Here is a 19,819-nt window from a genome sequence, read left to right as displayed (position 1 = left end):
ATCTTAGAGTGAGTGCATCTTATCTCTAGTGCAATTGCATGAAAATGCATGCACATGGACATTAAGGCCCTATGCAGTGCACAACCTGTCATTATACACACTGCAGCTGCAAATATATATTCTGAACTATTGAAACATGTTGTACACAGTTCCTTCAAGGACCACTTTAGCCAAAATAACAAGGACATTTTACATCCATTGGGGGGAAAGGAAGTGCAAAGACAGCATACAGCCAACAGAACAAAGCCTTCAGCAATGTACGATGAGGGGAGGACAGTGATCTTTGGGATGGGAACTGGGGTGTTAAAAGCATATCCCTTTGTTTGTGTGTGGAATGTTGGAGGGTATTGTTGCATTCTACCTAGTAATCTTTTATGTTTGGTTGTTGAGAAGTTTGTCCCAGTGGCAGTGGGGATCCTGTAAAGTGTGTGTGTTGGGGTGGGGTGGGGGGTGGAGTCTGAAAGGAAGAGTGGGGGGAAGAAGGAGAAGGAGAAAACTGAGTTTCTGAATAAACTCTTAGTTATATAGCTACCTAATGGTGCAGCAGGGGAATGACTTGATTAGCAAGCCAGAGGTTGCTGGTTCGAATCCCTGCTGGTATGTTTCCCAAAAACAGCTATATCGGGCAGCAGCGATATAGGAAGATGCTGAAAGGCCATCATCTCATACTGCACGGGAGATGGCCATGGTAAACCCCTCCTGTATTCTACCAAAAACAACCACAGGGCTCTGTGGTCGTCAGGAGCCGACACCGACTCGACGGCACACTTTACTTTACTTTAAATCTACATAAGATTACTTTGTGTTTATGAGGGAAGCAGCTAAAAAACAAGTCTGTGGTTCCTGCTGCTTCCATGCGCCCCCTACACTTTGATTCAGCTTTCTTTGACATTTTAATGCAGTTGCAGTGACAGAAGCCCTGGAAGACCACACTGACAATGGGGAAAGAAGAGAGGTTAAAAAGAGGCATCATGTGGGATGCATCAGGAGCTGGATGTGAGGTTGTTTCCTGACAAACTGAAGCTTTGCAAGGAACTTGTTTTCCGTCCTTGCCCACAAAATGCTGGGTTGAGGATTCCAGAATTTCAGTAGGCATTCAGGAACCACCAATACCTGGTAGCAGAGGTGCACGTAGGTAATTTTGGAGCCTGGACCTAAAGGCCTTTGGAGCGCCCCCCCCCAACTCCACTGCAAGTTAAGCATCATTCCCCTACACACACACACACACACACACACACACACACACTTTTTAACACATGGGTTCTTGGGGGCACAAACAGCAAGTGAACTCACAAGAACGTAAGAATATAAAGCGGGTATATTTATACAAATATGCATTAATAGAAACCTTTCAACAAGCAACTTAACATATCCCCATCCCACATGTTTCTTTCCCCACTCCGTCTCTAAAGCAGAGGTCACGCTCAGCCACCTGGTGCAGCGCAGTGACCACACCACTTGGGACAGACTAAAGAGGATTTGGGGGCTCCCAGGAGGTATGGAGGCCCTGGACTTCAACCTGGAAGTCCAGGGGTAAGTGTGCCTCTGCCTGGCAGCTTTGCTGGTACAGGCAGGGACCCCCAGAGCATGTTTTCCATTTGCCCTTGGGTGGGCCAAACAAGGCTTTAAAGCCAACCAAAAGGAATGGAAGATCCATACCAAGAAGGCTGCTTCTTGAGTTAACTGATTCATTGGAGCTCTGCTACACCTGCAGTCTCATGCCTGAAAATATCACATCTGAATGTCCTCCAGGACATGATCTGCACTGCGTGACCCTGGGGTGGGGGGGAATCTATGGTGTGGCAGAAGCAGAGGTGCTGTCGGGGAACTGCCATGGTTGATAAATAACATACTGCTGTCAACGCCCCCCCTCCTCCAAATCCTGATACATATGCTGACAGCTCTAGCAGTGGGTGAAGCACAGCAGTGGGTTGAGCTCCTCTGGCCAGTGCTCCATAACCCCGCAAAACCACTCCCACCCACTTACGTGACCCACACACCTGCTTCCTTCCCACACATCTGCTTACCTGGTTTGCTGCTCCAGCAGCAGTGGTGGAGGAACAGGCAAGCGTAGGAGGTCAATCTCTCTCCCCCCCGTCTGAAACTTGAGACACTGTTTTTAGCTGCCAGGCAAAATGGGCAGGTGTGGGGGGGGGAGCGAGAACTCCATCCTTTCCTCCAGCTCACTGTTGCCAGAGTAGCAAAAATAAAAATAAAAATAAAAATGAGGGGGTGGGGCTAGAGGTGAGCAATTGGGAAGGAGCGATGGCTTAAGTTCTTCTCTGGCTCGGGCTAAAATTTGATCCCGAGAACAACTTCCAAAGCTGAAATACTAGCTTTGTATCTGAGGCAAACATAACAAGCTGCCAAGATTTGTATTTCCAAGCCATAAAAGTACTAATTTTGGCAATATAACTACTGAAGAATGCTATTGGACTCTAAAGGCCCATCCAAGCAGTACAGCTGGAAAAAGCAAGTATCCCAGTACATCATGTGTGTGTAACGGAAGTACTCAGACTGTTCTTAGGCCAAGGGAGGCAACCATTGCCACAAGCAAGCACAGGAGGGTTCTGGCAGGCTTAGAATGAGCACCTCCTCCTAGGGCAAAGAATACTCCTGTCTGTCTTTTCCTGTGCTATGCTATGCATGTCTCAGTAGACTGGAGACAAAACTAAATCAAGGTACAGGAGGGGACTGCATATGCATTGAATATACTATGGCACTATTATATTCTTTAAACTTGACACCTTCCAAAAGGTCGGCCACCACTTTCTCGGAAACTAAACATCTGGCTGAGGGTGAATGTATGGGGAAATATGCTAACTGAGCAAAGAGGCACCTTTATAAAGTGGTGGTTCTCTTTATTTAGCAGAGGGAGAGCAACTGGCCTTATCCATCCCCAGCACAGCAACCCTCCAGTGGCTGTTGCTAGTGTCTAACTTACAATTCTTTTTTTAGATTGCGAGCCCTATGGGGACAGGGTGTCATTTTATTTATTTTATCTTTATGTAAACCGCTTTGGGAACTTTTACTGAAAAGTGGTATATGAATATTCCTCATCATCATATATGGTGGATATGGCAATGGGAAACTCACAGAAGATAATCTTGCAAGAGAGCAAGGGGAGATAAACAAAGGGATCATCATCTGTGTGGAGTGCTGAAGAAGGCAGCTGTGCAAGAATCTCCAGCAGCACTCTCTGAAGACTCTTCAAGACCCAGGCTGAAAGACACTAAGCATAATAGGAACCTGGAAAGGCAGTAATGCTGAAATCCAATTTACAATTTCCGAGAAGCTTGGAACCAAATAATGGTCTAGTTTGTTCACATTTTGCGAAACACAGTGCCCCATCCACAACGTTTAGTTCTCACTGTCTTTTTAGGATTGCCAGATGAGAATACTGCAATAATGGTAGAAGCCACAGCTGTAGAAGGACCCCTCTCCTGGCAACGCTATGCTCCATGGCTCCTAACTCACCACTGCCAAGCCTTTTTCTAAGGCTTGACTGTTTTACCTGCCCTTCTCTCAGGCTCACATTCATTGAATTATCTGAGTGTTGCGAGATGATGCACTGCTTACTTATTTAATGGATTTGTACCTTGCCATACCCAATCAATAACCAGGAAGTGGCTTCCAATTTATTCAAAAATATATCTAAATCCATAAAACAATCTAAGTATAATTCTAGAAAATCGACTAAAATCACTAAAAAAGCAGATAAAAGCCCATCATAAATTTGCTGGTAAGACATGAGCACACTTTAAAGGCTTACAGCTTTTGTTTAAAAATGGAGAAAGAGGGAGCCAGGTGAATCTCTCTAGTGAGAGAGTTCCAAGGTGATGGAACTGGCACCAAGAGGTCCCACTTCTCTTAGTGCCTGCTGCTGTGTGTCTAGTGAATCCATTCCTTGACCCAGGCCAAGTTCTAGATTCAGTCCTAAACTGGAGGCAAGGCAGACAGACAACAAGCCAGAGTAGAACAGAAAGCAATCTGTATTTGCCTTTCTATAATCCTCTTTGTAATAAAGACTTCTTTCATTGAACTATTAATGTTCTTAATTATACTCCACTGCCTGGCCCTTGCATGCTACAAGCCTCCCCTCTCTGGATTCTACACTAGATTCTTCACACCTGCGGACCATGTTCCCCTGAGAGGCGGGTGTATGGTGAGCAGAGCTGCAAGGCCAACCTCAAGGCCATGGCAGGTTCACATGGGAGCAGGCCATCTCTGGAAGAACCCAGGCCCTGACTGTTTAGAGCAGCATTCTTCATTGCAAAGCCCGGGAGCCAGTGGCAGCTCTCGTTGCCCTGAAGTGTGATTCTCTGACTAATTGTTTGTTAGACGGTTTGTGCAATGCTTCAGCCAAAGCCAAATACTCTGCACAGTTTATCGGGCACTGTGCAGAGGCAACCGTGACCACCAGGGATGTGCACGAAGCATCTCGGTGCCTCTATTTCAAGGCACCAGAATACTTGGAGCTGCCCCTGCCGAATCGTTTTGGCGGGGGTAAACGGTCACTTTAACAGGAGGGAAGCCGTTCTCACCTGCCCCTCCGTTGCTCCTCGGCTGCTCCAGTGCAGCACTGTCAGTATTCAGCCCCATGGTCTGTTCTTAAAAGCCGCACTGGGGCTCCTTCTTGCTTGGGAACAGGACGTTCCCCATACTCAGCAGTCTGTTGCTCCATTGGCCCAGAAATGGGGTCTGAGCATGTGCAGATGCCGTCTTGAGTGGTCAGCATGGTGTTGACCCCTCCGGATGTGCACAAAGTGTTTCATGCACATCTCTAATACCAACGGCACAGTGCTGCACTTCTCCCAGCACTGGTGGGGCCCCTTTAAGGGAAACCAAGTCCTCTTGAGTCCCAGTAGCATCCTGGATGGTGCACATGGAATACTGGCCATAAGCATCCTTCTAAAACAACACTGGGGCTTGACAGGGCTCTATGTCGCTTCAAGCCTCCAACCAACCCGGTGCTGGGAATAGCATAGCACTTGCAGAGGTCAGCACAGTGGGAAATGGATCTTGCACTAGATGCCCCCCCCCAAATGGCCCCCACTTGAAAAACAGTAAAGATCACAAGTTTAGGTCTTGAAGGGCCAATGCCAGCACTTTAAACTGAGCACAAAACTGAACTGACAATCAGTGCCGTAGGTATGATCCAAGTCATCTGACTCTCCCCCACCAGCACTCTGGCAGCTGCATTCTGCACCAGCTGCAGTTTCCAGACAGTCTTCAAAGGCAACCCCACAAAAAAAAGAGAGCATTGCATTGGTGTAGTCTGGATGGAACTAAAGCATATGTCACTAAAACATGGTCCAGGAGAATTACCAAGGTCACCTCCCCCTGTCTGTCACCTGGTGAAGGTTATCCACCAGGACAACCAAGGCAGTTTCCATCTCATAGCCCGGGTTAAAAAGCTGAGTTGCCATTTCAATATGGACAATCGTTATTGCAGTAATTTAGGCCTAAGTAGATTTCTCAGGTTTGGTTTTGAGAGAAATCTCAAAGGTTTGGTTTTGATTTTGAGAGAAATCATTGTTTTTCCCTATGACACTCTTTGGATGTGAAAGCTGGACTTTGAAGAAGCAAGATAGAAAAATCATTGACGCTTTTGAACTTTGGTGCTGGAGAAGACTTTTGAGGATACCATGGACAGCCAGGGAAACAAACAAATGGATCATAGAACAAATCAATCCAGAATTTTCACTTGAGGCACAAATGACCAGGCTCAAACTATCACACTTTGGACACATTATGCAAAGACCCAGCTCCCTTGAAAAGTCCATAATGCTTGGAATAGTTGAAGGAAAGAGAAGAAGAGGATGACCAGCAGCAAGATGGATGGACTCAATTACGACAGCAATGAATGCACCACTGAGAGACCTTAAAGACCAAGTTGAAGACAGATCACCCTGGAGAGAATCTATCTATGTGGTCGCTAAGAGTCAACACCGACTTGATGGCACTTAGCAATAGCAATAGCACTTACATTTATATACCGCTCTATAGCCGGAGCTCTCTAAGCGGTTTACAATGATTTAGCATATTGCCCCCATTTCTGGGTACTCATTTTACCGACCTCGGAAGGATGGAAGGCTGAGTCAACCTTGAGCCCCTGGTCAGGATCAAACTTGTAACCTTCTGGTTACAGGGCGGCAGTTTTACCACTGCGCCACCAGGGGCTCCTTAATCAATCAATCAATCAATCAATCAATCAGATTTCTCAGAAGTGGATGTACGACTGCTTATTTGAGGACCATAGGCACTATTCCCTTCATGAAGCAGCATTGACCACCTCAGACCAGTGCCCAGACTATCCTGACTGCTTTAATAAGCCATGAAGGGCAAAGTTCCAGAGCATAAATGGCAGATCTTAAACTTCCAAATACTATATCTACATGGACAATATTATACAGATGCACTGCCCCAAAGTAGGTTCTAACAAGGGCTCTAACTTACAAGTTGACTTCCTCTCTGTTGTCATGGTGGCAATTTAATGCTGAATTGCATCTGTGAAGAGACTTCAGTACAGGTCCCACAAGACTACACCCCTTGGAGACTTCAACATCACTTCCAAAGCCACCTCTGTGAGCTCAGGCAGGAAGGCCATTAGGCACTGGGGTTGGCAGCACCACCACAGAATCTCTATCCTATCTCACAAATAGGGGTGTGCATGGAACTGATTCTGGTGGTGCTGTTTGAATTCAAACCAGACCGCGGGTCTGCAAGCTGGTTTGAGTCAAACTGGCCCCCAGTTCAGTTTCGTGGTTGAACCAGTTCAGAATCGGATCAAGCCAGGTGCTCTGACAAAACAAGCTTGAAACATTTCGAGTGTTCCGAGCGCCATTTTGGAGGGCTGTTTTTCCAGGGAGAGCTAGTCTACCAATTGGGATTGGAGGGGAGACCAAGCCTCCACTCGGGTCTTAGTGCGTTAGTTTGCCTCGGAGGGCTGGTCTACCTGCCGCATGAGGAGGGTAGACCAGGCCTCTGCCCTGGACTTGGCGTACTGACCCACTTAGTGCATTGGCAGACCAATCCTCCAACGCAGACTGACATGTTAAGTCCAGGGCAGAGGCCTGGTCTACCCACCTCACACGGAGGGTAGACCAGCCTTCTGAGGTGGGCCAACATGCCAAGTCTGGAGTGGAGGCCTGGTCTACCTGCTGACCCCAATTGGTAGACCAACTTCCCCCCCCCAAAAAGCCCTCCAAAATGGTGCTCGAAGCACTCAAGGAGGCTATTCTCACAATGCAGGGAAACTGGGGAGCCCAGCCCAGTTTCCCCCCATCGTGAGAACCACCAGACTCGTGGGCGAGCCCGGTGGTTCTCTGGTGGGTAGCCTGCCAAAGTAGCCCTCCCCTAACCTGGGTTTACAAAGTAGCCCTCCACTAACCCGGGTTTTCTGACCATGTGCCACCACAGTGCTGCTCTGCACTGCAGCAACACATGAGGAGACCCCTGCCAGGAGGCTCAATCAAGCCTTCCGGTCTTGGGGGTCTCCCCAGGATGCCCCGTGCACTCGCATGGGGCATCCTGTGACTTCTGAGAGCCAGGTGGCCCCTGATCCCCGCTGCCCCAACCAGCTCCATGACAGAGCCGGTAATCATGTGGGCAGCCAATCAGCCACCCAGGGACGGCTCGGCGATCATCTGCGGGGAAAGGTAAATTAACGGCGATCATCTGCGGGGAAAGGTAAATTAATTAATTGATTTTAATGGTGTTTTAATGTAAACCGCCCTGAGCCTTTTGGAAGGGCAGTATAAAAGTTTTAATAATAATAATAAATAAATAAATAAAACTCGCTCTCTCTGCAGACCTACTGAAAGCTCTTCTCACCAATCGTGAGAACAGCTTCAAGATGTTTCAAGTCAAAGTGGGGTTGTTTTTGTTTTGAGCTCAAAACAGGCCCTTTATCTGAAGGTTGTTTTGTTTTGACAGCCCATTCAGAGCTCGGAACAGTTTGCACATCCTTAATTCTGAGCTAGATGGACCAAGGGCGGATTAAGCCTTTTGCCACCCGTAGGCAGCCAAGTCTTTTGCTGCCCCCATTGCCACAGCAAGGAGGGTAGTAGGGGTGGCAAGGAAGAAGGAAGCCCCCACCCTGCATTTTTCTTTAAACAAGTGGTTTTAAAAATGAGTGATTTGGGAGGAAGGAGGGGAGCTGGAAGGAGCTCTCCCTCGTTTGTTTCTCAGCATGCTTGCAGCATCTGTCCTCTGCTTTAAGGTAAACGGTGGACTTCCTCCCCACAACATACAACCTTGCCACTACCTGCCAATTCTGATGCTGCGCGGCACGTTTTTATGCAAAAGGACCAGGGGTCTTTCCCTTCATCTCCTGTCCCACTGACACTGCCCCCCCGCCCCCATCCATCCCGAAAAATGGGAGGACTTCCTTCCTCCTTGCCATCCCTACTACCCTCTGGGGGCAGCAAAAGAAGACTTAATCTCTCACTGCCACCATGCAGCGGCTGGCAGCAGTTTTAAAAGGGTTTTTTAAAGTTGTTTTTTAAAGATAAAAACTTTCCCCTGGCCCCAGTTTTGTGCTGCTCTCCTCCCGGATTTGCTGCTGTAAGCAATTGCCTCTGTTGCTTCTGTGGTAATCCGCCTATGGGTCTGACTCAGTAGATGGCAGCCAGCTTCCTATATTCCTACTACTGTGCTACTCACAGGCATGGTGCATTACAAAGCACAAGGGGACAGGAACTGGTGAGTTTGCAGTCTACAGACAGGGATATGACAACACAGGAAGGGGCGATAAACAGAGGCAGAGCAGAAAGGGGGAAGAGCATGTCAGGGCTTTAACCACATACACTGAATTTAGCTGGGTTAGAGTGAAGTCCAGGGTGTGTGCAAGGGCTTCATGGGGCTCTAATCGTCTAACCACTAGGCTTGACAGGTTGCTGGTACCATTTCCAGCATCCTTTAACAGGGAAGACCAGAGGGATTAGCATCTTAAGTCCCAGCTGTATGTGTCTGACTCTCCCCTTACCTGACTTATCCAGTCCCCACCAGCATGCATTCCCGGAGAAGTGTGTCTCCCATTCAATTTTTCCCTTAGGAAACATCCCCTAACGGGGTCCCCTCAGCACCAGGAAAAGTAGAGCACTGCATGGAAGTCAATGTGGTGGGGGATAGCTCCCACATTGAAGATTTTTTGCCAAAGTGGCCTCCACTTGAAAAAAAGTGAAAATAGCTGGCCTATTCAGACATGATGTTGTATATGTGTTCAGGTATATGTTGTATATGTATTGTATATGTGTTCCTGCACACATATACACATTTTTTTGTGAATGACTGCACACATATTCATTTTAAAAGTGAACCTGGGTACAGGCACAAACGCAGGTTCAGATAGGAAATGTAATACTATGCATGTATTCAACATGTGTGAATAATTGTACTTGTGTACAGATCTGGATGTATATACAATATACTCATGTTGTACATGCGTTGAACATAATGTGTGAATAGGGCTAGAGGTAGATCAGAAACTGGCTAGAATAGTAAGATAAAAGAATCACATAAGAAGAGATGTGTGCAGCTAACTTTGCTTTTAGGCTCTGTCCTTATCTGTAACTATCTCAAGATTCAAATTAAATCATCTCAAAGAGTGAAGCCTCTTTATTAATAAACCCCCTGTCCCTGCCTAGCTTGTATTGCTGCTTCTCCCTGGAACTAGACATATACAGGTAAAACCATAGCACAACATGACAGAAAAAATTAAGAATTCCCTCAGATGCTTGAAGTGAAGCCACAAAACCCCAAGGCAAATTTTGTCCCTTCCGTTACCTGAAAGAATGTTTTTAGCATAGCATCGAAGAGTCTCACAATAATCACTATCCATCGGAAGCCTGCCCCCTTCTCGCCCTTTTAAAAAAGATAAATAATCCACAATCTGTATTGTACTGCAGGCTTTTTGGAGATTTAACAAGAAAAGTCATGAAAAAGCAATTGCTATAATTATCATAATGAAAAATGCTACCATTTAAGATTACTCAAGACTTCTGTGATTTCAATCAAAGAGCTTATTAGAAAGTCTAGCCTAGTGATCTTCGTTATGGAGTTTTACTACAGACGTTTCTTTTGAATAAGAACATGCTATTAGAAATCTGACAATGATCATTAACATGGGAATTTCAGGACATAAAAAGCTTTTAGAGGGGTTTTCTTCTAGTTTAAATGTGCACGCTATTTTTAACCTCAGGAGAAGCAAAGAGCAGAGGTGTGCTGTTACTACGTTTCTCATTAAAACAGAGATCACAAAGCAGAAACCTCGAAGCTGCCTTCTCTAGATTAAAAAAAAAAAAATCTGCATTACAAGACAGCTGTTGCTGCTGTGTCCTTGCGTGTGATAAGCCACTGCGACCTGTCAGAGGACCATACCCTTTTGCCGTGAGTTTGTCACTGGAGAAACACAATTTTAATGCCACCTACCCGGCTTCCAGCTGCGACGCTGAACTACACCACCAATAGTCCGGAGACTCCAGTATAAGCAGCCGGGAGAGAGAAAGAGGGCAAAGCTCTGAACTACTTTCACAGCGCAGAAGAATATTCAAATCTGCAAACTTCTCGGTAGCTCCAGCCAAGCAGTTTCAAAAGGGAAATACAGGAGGACTCAATTCAGCTGTCACCGCTGTGCGAAAAACAAAAGAGCTCTCCTCCTTTCTGCCGAATGCTGATACCATTTGTAACACTGATAGAAGGTTCCGGCTACCTTCCCCACAAGGCCACCGCTTGGACTTGACCAAGGAACACGTCCTAGAATTTAGAGCAGAGGACCCTGGAGCAAATGTGTAAATACAAGAGCACAAGAGGCTGGGACGCGCGCAAGGCCAGCCCTCCGCAATGAAAGTCGGTTTCAGATTTCACTTAGCAGCTGGGCCGTTCCACAGCATGCAAGCCGGCGCGGCTGTGAAGCTGCAGAGAATCCCTTCTTAGCCCAACGGCTCACTCCTCAGATATCTCTGGAACCCCGAGGGACTGACAGGGCACCCTCAGCTGCGCCAAGCTTCTCAAACTCGCTCGTCTCTTAACTACTCACTGCCGCTTGGTAGCTTTGCCTGAACTCTGTTGTTGTTTTCGAGTAGCCTCGTCTGTCTCCCCGAATGCTGAAGGGAGATGCCCACAGTCTATAGGTCAGGGGTCTCACACTGTGGCACTCCAGAGGTCGCTGGACTACAACTCCCATCATGCCCAGCCACAGCTAAACTGTAGCTGGGGATGATGGGAGTTGTGGTTCAACAACATCTGGAGTACCACCGGTTGGGAACCCCTGCTATAGGTCATACAACCTAACTTAGTTGGCTCGGGAACCTGTTTGGTATTTCCTGGGACACCACAGAATTTCTGAAACGCCACTGGAGGCCCAGTTTCATAAAAGCTCCTTGAGACAACTTGGGAACCCTCAGCACATGAACCCTCACACACTCCAAACAAACACCCCTATTTACCAGGGATTCCTGGAACCAGTCTCGAGTGAAATATTGTCTCCATTTTGACCCTGTTTTTGCCTTTTGAAGGTGCATTGTTTAAACATTGTAATGTGAATTGCTAGGGTTGTTATGCTTAACAAGGATGTGGAGAAACTGGCTGAGCAAATTCTCTGCTTTTTCTCCTTGGGAGGAAAACTGGAATTCTCTTTTGAATTTCACTTTGGAGAAATGCCAGTCCCAGTCTTTCCCCGCAAGCTCTCTATGAGCTAACTCTGAATGGATGCATCTTGACTCTAGTATTCATGCACATAAATGCACCCATTCAGCAGACAACCTACCATTAATCACATTGCAGGTGTTGAGGAAAAATTTAAATTGTGGTGAGACTATTATGTTTTTTAAGAACAAACACTCTCCTGGCTTTTAAAATCTTGGGACCCCTATCTATCCTCTGAAGTGGAACAGCCCAGACATACATTTACCACATTAGTTTAAGCCCAAGTCACTCCAAGTGGCAGAATGAAGGAGTCATTCTTATTACAATCATTCTGATTACAGTCTTGTATGTTCATACTTTTGGCTGAAATAAGTAGCCAAGGAAACCTAGCATATTGCCCTCAGCAAAAGATTTCATTTTATTTCATTTTACTTTATTATATATATATGTATATTCCAAGAACTAAAGGTGGCTTATTAGGGTTAAAAACAACTCGCACAATAATACAGGCATACCTCACTATCCGCGGATGCACCATCTGCAGTTTTGCGTATCCGCCGTCAGATAATGGACACCCAACCTCAGCACACATGGAGAAAAACTGGAATATAAGAGGTTAAATTCGAGTATCCACTGGTCAAGGGGTGACCAGAAATGACCTTAGAGGTCATTTCCAGCCACCATTTTGTGGAAAAGAGCTATTTTGTGGCTCTTTAAAAAAAACCACCATGATTTTTATTTTTTTTGCTGAATTCTGGAGACGTATGTACTTGTGGGGGGGGCATCCTTCGCAGAGCACAGTAGGGCACTTTATTTGGCCCATTCTCACAGGGGTTGTTGGATTTGTTTGTTTGTTTTTGGCACTTTGGGGTTTTTTGGTGGGTTTTTTTTTTACATTTCAATCTAGGAACCTAACCCCCCACAATCCCACAGACAGTGCCTCATTATCTATGGTTTTGTTACCTGTGATTGTCAGGAATGGAATCCCTGTGGATAATGAGGTTCTCCTGTACATACAAAATCCAAAAAACAATCTAGGACAGTGAAACACTAGGGTTCTCTAACAGTGTTGCTCTTCCACTAATAGCTGGAACTGTAATTACAGTTGCAGATCTGCACAGCACTTTGGACAGAGTTTATCTTTGTTAACCTAACACAAGGAGAGCGGGTCTTGTGGTAGCAAGCATGACTTGTCCCCTTAGCTAAGCAGGGTCCACCCTGGTTGCATATGAAAGGGAGACTAGAAGTGTGAGCACTGGAAGATATTCCCCTCAGGGGATGGAGCCGCTCTGGGAAGAGCAGAAGGTTTCAAGTTCCCTCCCTGGCTTCTCCAAGATAGGGCTGAGAGAGATTCCTGCCTGCAACCTTGAAGAAGCCGCTGCCAGTCTGTGAAGACAATACTGAGCCAGATAGACCAATGGTCTGACTCAGTATATGGCAGCTTCCTATATTTCTATATTCCTATAATCCCCGTCCCTACAGCAGAGGCAAACATGGAGGAGCTGAGGGTCGCAGCCTGGTGGCATCTGTGGCATCAGCAGCACCTGCACCTTCCCCCCTGCCATCCAGTCTCACACACTGCTCTGAGGGGCATTACTAGGTACTTAGAAGATTTGGCCTGGGGCCCACAACCCTCATTTTGATAATTAAATTCAATCATAGTCCCCCTTGAAAAATTACATAGGTTTTCTAAAGTATCTCATATTATCATACAGCACCTATGAAGGCGGATGCAGCGGAGGGCTTGGTGAGGCTAGGAGCTCTCTCCTGTGCTCCAGCCTCCACTGCTGCACTTCCTTTCCAGAAGAGGTCATAAGACCATAAGAACATAAGGCACAAGGCCCATATAGGCCAGCATCCTGTTTCACACAGTGGCCCACCAGATGCCTCTGGGGAGCCCACGGGCAAGAGGTAGGTGCATGCCTTCTCTCCTGCTGTTGCTCCCCTGCAACTGGTCATAGGATCATAGGAAGCTGCCATATATTGAGTCAGACCATATCAAGCTCACTATTGTCTTCACAGACTGGCAGCAGCTTATCCAAGGTTGCAGGCAGGAATCTCTCTCAGCCCTATCTTGGAGAAGCCAGGATGGGAACTTGGAACCTAGGTGCTCTTCCCAGAGCAGCTCCATCCCCTAAGGGGAATATCTTACAATGCTCACACTTCTAGTGTCCCATTCATGTGCAACCAGGGCAGATCCTGCTTAGCTAAGGGGACAAGTCATGCTTGCTACCACAAGACCAGCTCTCCTCCTTATATTCAGAGGTATTCTGAACAGAGGTATTCAGAGGCATCATGCCTCTGCGGCTGGAGGTGGCCCACAGCCATCAGACTAGTAGCCATTGATTGACCTGTCCTCCATGAATCTATCTAAACCCCTTTTAAAGCCACACCCCATGGCAAGGAATTCCATAGATTAATTATGTGCTGTGTGAAAAGGTACTTCCATTTGTCAGTCCTAAAGTTCCCAACCTTCAGTTCCATGTGTTTCAGTTTCATCTCCCACAACATTCTAGTGTTGTGGGAGATGGGAAAAAATTTCTCTCTCCACTCCATGCATAACTTTATACACTTTGATCATGTCTCCCCTTAGTCACCTCTTTTCCAAGGTAAAGAGCCCCAGATGCTGTAGCATAGCCTCATAAGGAAGGTGCTCCTGGCCCATGATCATTTTGGTTGCCCTCTTCTGCACCTTCTCCAGTTCTACAATATCCCTCTTAAGATACGGTGACCAAAGCTGTACGCACTACTCCAGATGTGGCCACATCATAGATTTATATAAGGGCATTATAATATTAGCATTTTTATTTTCAATCCCCCTCCTAATGATTCCTAGCATGGAATTAGCTTTTTTCACAGCAGCCGCACACTAAGATGACACTTTCAATGAGGTAATGGGGGGAGGGAGATAGATGATTAAATTTGAGGCTCTGAGCCATTCATTGGGGTCCGTGTCCCATGGGCCACCTCCTAGTGACACCCCTCTGGAGCATCCAGACCTATTTACTTCTCAACTATGTACTGTGCTCAACCTTCTCCTCACCTTCCTCCCCCTCTCCAAGCACACTTCTTCAACGTTAGGCAGCAATAGCCCCACAGTGACTTGGCAAAATCAGCAGACACCGCACTGCTCCTCAGCTAAGAAGCTCTGAGTGAGCTGGTGAGATTCACTCTCCCCTTCTCCAGTCTACAGGGAAAGGCAGCATTAGCAGCTCAGGGCCCTCGAAGCCTTGCGCACTCCTCCATCCCCTCTGAGCAACCACCACATCAACAGCACTTTGCAAATCTCCACACTGGACCAGCAAAGTGTTTCAGTTGCAGACAGAGATAGAAAAGTAGCCACAAACCAGACGCAACTCATAAAACACTGGTATGCAGCACACTGGCAACCATGTCATCTGACTTCTCTGTGAAACATTAATTAGGGAGTGTGGCATGTGTAAGTTGTATCGACTTAGAAATGCAGGAGGGGAGAAGATGCACCTCTCTGGACAGAGAGTTAGGATGCTAAGCTTTTATATAAAGTATAAAAGTCAGTGTCGAGTCGGTGTCAACTCCTGGCAACCACAGAGCCCTGTGGTTTTCTTTTGGTAGAATACAGGAGGGGTTTACCATTGCCTCCTCCCGTGCAGTATGAGATGATGCCTTTCAGCATCTTCCTATATCTCTGCTGCCCAATATAGGTGTTTCCCATAGGCTGAGAAACATACCAGTGGGGATTCGAACCGGCAACCTCTTGCTTGGTATTCAAGTCATTTCCCCGCTGTGCCATTAGGTGGCTAGGCTTTTATAGACTGCCCTGATAAGTTTGGAAAGACAGGAGAAGACAAACACAGCAGTGGCACAAGGAAAGAATTGAGAAGGGGCACAGAAGGGGCAAAGTGCATTTATGGGTGGGGGAGATGTGTCCTGCATATTAGATTTCTGAAACAGAAATGGGGTAGTGGTGGGGGGAGGCGAGCTGCTTTTTGGGAGGAGTGGTGCTTGCCCCCATCCCCCCCTCTGGAGCCGCCCTTGGGCAACCACCATACCAAGGTGCCTTATACCGAGGGCCAACCAATATGTTATGTTAAGTCCAGCTCTAAGCAGAACTACCAGACCCAGAAGCTTGCATGTCCTCCCAGCAGGTGCCCGGGCGTCTGACGCTGCCCAGCATCACTTCCTCCTTCACCCCCACTGCTCCCAAAGATTGCTGTGCTGCCTTGCGGCCCCCCCCCCCGCCCTTTGCCAGGCCTGGGCACACACTTAAAGGGCCACTAACACCACCGGACTACCGGGGGCACTTGCCCCACACTTGGCTGCCTCCAGGTGTTGGGGGCAAGAATTTAAGGCAGGCACAGAGACCTACTGGCTGCTAATTTTAAAAGAAATGTTAGGCTGCTAATGTTAAAAGAAATGTCAGCACTAACATTAGCAGAATGTGTTGTTTGGCCCTGAGTGGGACCATTGGTCCATCTAGCACAGTATGGTCTACATCAAGGGTTTTTAAACTTGGGCCACCAGATGTAGTCCAACAACAAGTTTGGACTTGTTGTTTGCACGCATAACGTTCAGGCAGTCAAGACACATTTGTTCACCCAGGCTTTTAATTAGATATTGTTTTAATTGTGTTTTAATAGTATTAACACTTTAAATTTTAATTGTTGAAATATGTTAACCTTTTAATTGGTTGTTTTTATTGTTTTGTAAACTGCCCAGAGAACTTGCATTTGGGGCGGTATAGAAAATATGTTAAGTAACATCCCCAGATGTTGTTGGACTACAACTTCCATCACCCCCAGCCACAGAGGCCAAGGGTCTATATTGATTGGCAGTGGTTTTCTCCAAAGGTTCAGAGGGGAGTCTTTAGGAGCATAGGAAGCTGCCATATACTGAGTCAACCCATTGGTCTATCTAGCTCAGTATTGTCTTCACAGACTGACAGTGGCTTCTCCAAGGTTGCAGGCAGGAATCTCTCTCAGCCCTATCTTGGAGATGCTGCCAGGGAGGAAATTTGGAAACTTCTGCTCTTCCCAGAGCGGCTCCATCCACTGAGGGGAATATCTTACAGTGCTCACATGTGGTCTCCCATTCAAATGCAACCAGGGCGGACCCTGCCTAGCTAGGGGGACGAAACATGCTTGCTACCACAAGACCAGCTCTCCTCCCATCCCTCCCTTGAGATGCCAGAGATGGAATCTGTGACTTTTGGCATGCAAAATATCACTCTGCCACCGGGGTTGGCCTCTCCTTCTCTGCAGTCCCTCCACATGCTGCACAATACCAAAGCCACCTACAGTAAAGTTTTGTGGGGGTTTAACCACTCTGATAGCAACTCAGAGGCTAGTGAGAGAGAGGAAAAACAGAGAATGTGTTTACAGGCTGAAAAGGGAGGCGACCTGTGCAATTAAATGTAACACTCAGCAAGATAGCTCTGCTTGCCTTAGGCTTGGTTTGCTGCCAACCTTAGACACCAAGGGAGGCCTTGCCGGAATGACACAACTAACAGGAACATCCTTTAAGTGGGTTGAGAGGACCTCCAACAGCAAGGAGCACGCCAGCTCTGATGAGGTGCCGGTACTTGGGAACCCTTCAGGTTACAGATCACAGCGACTGGCAATATACATGAAATAAGGCATTTCCTTGTCATTTCCTCCACTGCTGTTCTTTTGCTTCTTTGCTTGAGTGAGAAAGCCACATGAACACACAAAAGTCTCTTGCTTAAAACGATAGGAAATTGCTGCTTAAAAGCAAGACAACCCCAGGGAGTATTCCAATTACACAGAAAGGGGCCCAGCATAACTTCCTAGATAAAAGAAGAAGAAGAGAAGGTAAAATAGGCCCTTCAGGCTACAAATGGGAAAACAGAGGAGTTCCCTTGGGCAATATGCCAATTTCATTAACATGTGCACACACGTGTGGGGGTAGATGGTTACTCAAGTGCCCTATTGGCACAGGTAACTGATAATTAGCTTGCCTGAATAGACAGACAAACAATTCTGCCAAGAGTGGTCAAACTGGAAAGCCAAAACAATGTGATGGTAGTATGTTAGGGGGTGCGGGGCGGAATCCAGAAAAGGTAGCCATGTTAGTCTGCTGCAACAGGAGTACAGGAGCTCAGTGTAAAAATATTGAGGTCTCCAAGTCCAGGCACTAGAACATGATCATGAATAAGTTTGTCAAGATGTGATGACCTGAAGGAAGAATCTGTGGGCTGTGAATGCCCATGTCCATGTCGTCTTTGTAGACAACCTGCTCACTGAAAAGTGATCCATAGACAGCTCAAGAAGGACTTTTGCCTATAATTGCTTTCTGCCTCTTTTACACTCCTCTTTTATTTTATGTAATTAATTAATTAATTAATTAATTAATTCGATTTTTATACCACCCTTCTAAAAAGGCTCAGGGCGGTTTCACTTGGGGACTGGGCAGTGGAGTGAAATCAGGAATGTTAATAGTTTAATGAAATAGATATTATGTACAGAGAGGCGAGTATAGACTGCTTTTCAAGGCTCTTGCTGCTGGCTGTTTTGTTAGCTCCGCCTCTACTTTAGGACTGGAATACAAGTAACTAAAGCCCCATTCAAAAGCTGGCCTGGATCAAGGAATGGGTTAAACAAAAGAACTACAGGGATATCTATGTACTTCCTGTTAAATTAAGAGCTGCACCATCTCTGATGGCCTTCAGATGAGCACTGAAGACACACCCATTCAGTCAGGCTTTTAGTTTAAATTTAATTTGTCTATCGATTTTAACTGTTGATGTTAAAGTGTATAGATGTTTTAAACAGTGGTGAGCCACCTTGAAAGCTGGCTATAGGTGGTATAGATATGTGTTAGTTAGTTAGATAGATAGATAGATAGAACAAACGTGAACAGAATGAGTCTGAATGAACAACTCACTGTATAGTACACCCAAGTGTTTGTGAAGGCAAAGTTGGCTCAGAGGCTGTACTATATGTGAAGAGGAGGTCAATAATGCCTGTGAAAATCAGGCCCCGTGATGGGATCTGTCTTAGGAACATAAGAAGCTGCTTCCTACCAAGTCAGGCTATTGGTCCATCTAGCTCAGTATTGTCTACACAGACTGGCAGCAGCTTCTCCAAGGTTGCAGGCAGGAGTCTCTCTCAGCCCTATCTGGAGATGCCAGGGAGGGAACTTGGAACTTTCTGCATGTAAGCATGCAGGTGCTTTCCCCAGAGCGGCCCCATCCCCTAAGGGGAATATCTCACAGTGCTCACATATGTAGTCTCCCATTCGAATGCAAACCAGGGCAGACCCTGATTAGCAAAGGGGACAATTCATGCTTGTGACCACAAGACCAGCTCTCCTCCTTTCTTGCTTCCTCCTCCAAAGCAATTATTTCCTTTGGAAATAATGTTTGATGAATATCCCAATTTGAATGCATCTTTTACCACAAAGATAAAATGATGAAATTTACTCCCATTTACTTGAATGAGCCTAATCTGCTCTGTCTGCGTTGTGTACAAGAATGTTTCCTGGGTGTGTATGCCTGTGCAAAGATTCAGCTTTGAAGGATCAAAGTAGAATCATGCATACATTGTCCTTGGCCCCACACAGTGGCCATCACTCCCACCACTTACCCCCTGTGACATCACACAGCCCCTCAGGGGGCAATGTGATGTCAAACGGGCTTGGGGGACCTCCACAGAGAATGGAACAACAGCGTGAAGAACTAAAGGGGTGATCACCTCCAGAATGCAATGCACTCATTTCTTTTATTGGGAGGATTCTACACAAAGGGGCTGGCTAGCTTCACTGCCCATCCCAGCCTCTCCTTTGTCAGGATAACTTTCAGCTCCCACTTCAACCTTCAGTGGAGTCAGGTCCCTCCGATTCGCCAATAGTCCGTCTATGCTAGCGGGAAGTCTTTCACCAAGAGGTGCGTCTTCCCCGGATCCTCACCCCGGAAACTTCTCATCCCTGTGTGGCGGCTGTGCTTCATAGGCAGGCATAACATTTAGGTTTGCAGTTCTAAGGCACTTACTTGGGAGTGAAACCCACTGAGTCTTCCAAGGGAACATTTGGCCCCCACAGGGAGCTACTGTTTCTTAGCCACAACGCACCGGGAATGACCCTAGTGTTGTTTCCCAATCACTCCAGGGTTTTTTGGTTTTGGTTTTAAAAGGCTGCTAAAGCTAGCTGCTGGAAGGATCAACAGTGCTTTAAG

At 46.6% G+C, this 19,819-nt stretch overlaps 1 protein-coding gene across 4 annotated transcripts in view; it reads right to left on the bottom strand.

Annotated features, from left to right (window-relative positions):
- Positions 1–19,819, bottom strand: part of ARHGAP24 (Rho GTPase activating protein 24) — a 552,712-nt gene that overhangs the window by 490,427 nt on the left and 42,466 nt on the right. For 2 of the 4 annotated variants that reach the window (XM_053255944.1, XM_053255948.1), the window contains exon 3: positions 12,165–12,250. The exons of 1 other annotated variant lie outside the window; for it this stretch is intronic. The gene's annotated coding sequence lies outside the window, so the exon portion shown is untranslated. Of the gene's footprint in view, positions 1–10,434; positions 10,973–12,164; positions 12,251–19,819 lie in introns of those variants that run through there. One more of the 4 variants, XM_053255943.1, reaches the window with a different exon arrangement.

This window comes from Hemicordylus capensis, chromosome 5 (assembly GCF_027244095.1).
Source record: "Hemicordylus capensis ecotype Gifberg chromosome 5, rHemCap1.1.pri, whole genome shotgun sequence".
Taxonomy (NCBI): Eukaryota; Metazoa; Chordata; class Lepidosauria; order Squamata; family Cordylidae; genus Hemicordylus; species Hemicordylus capensis.
The sequence above is the reverse complement of the archived record's forward strand: the minus strand, read 5'-3'. Positions and strand labels throughout refer to the sequence as shown.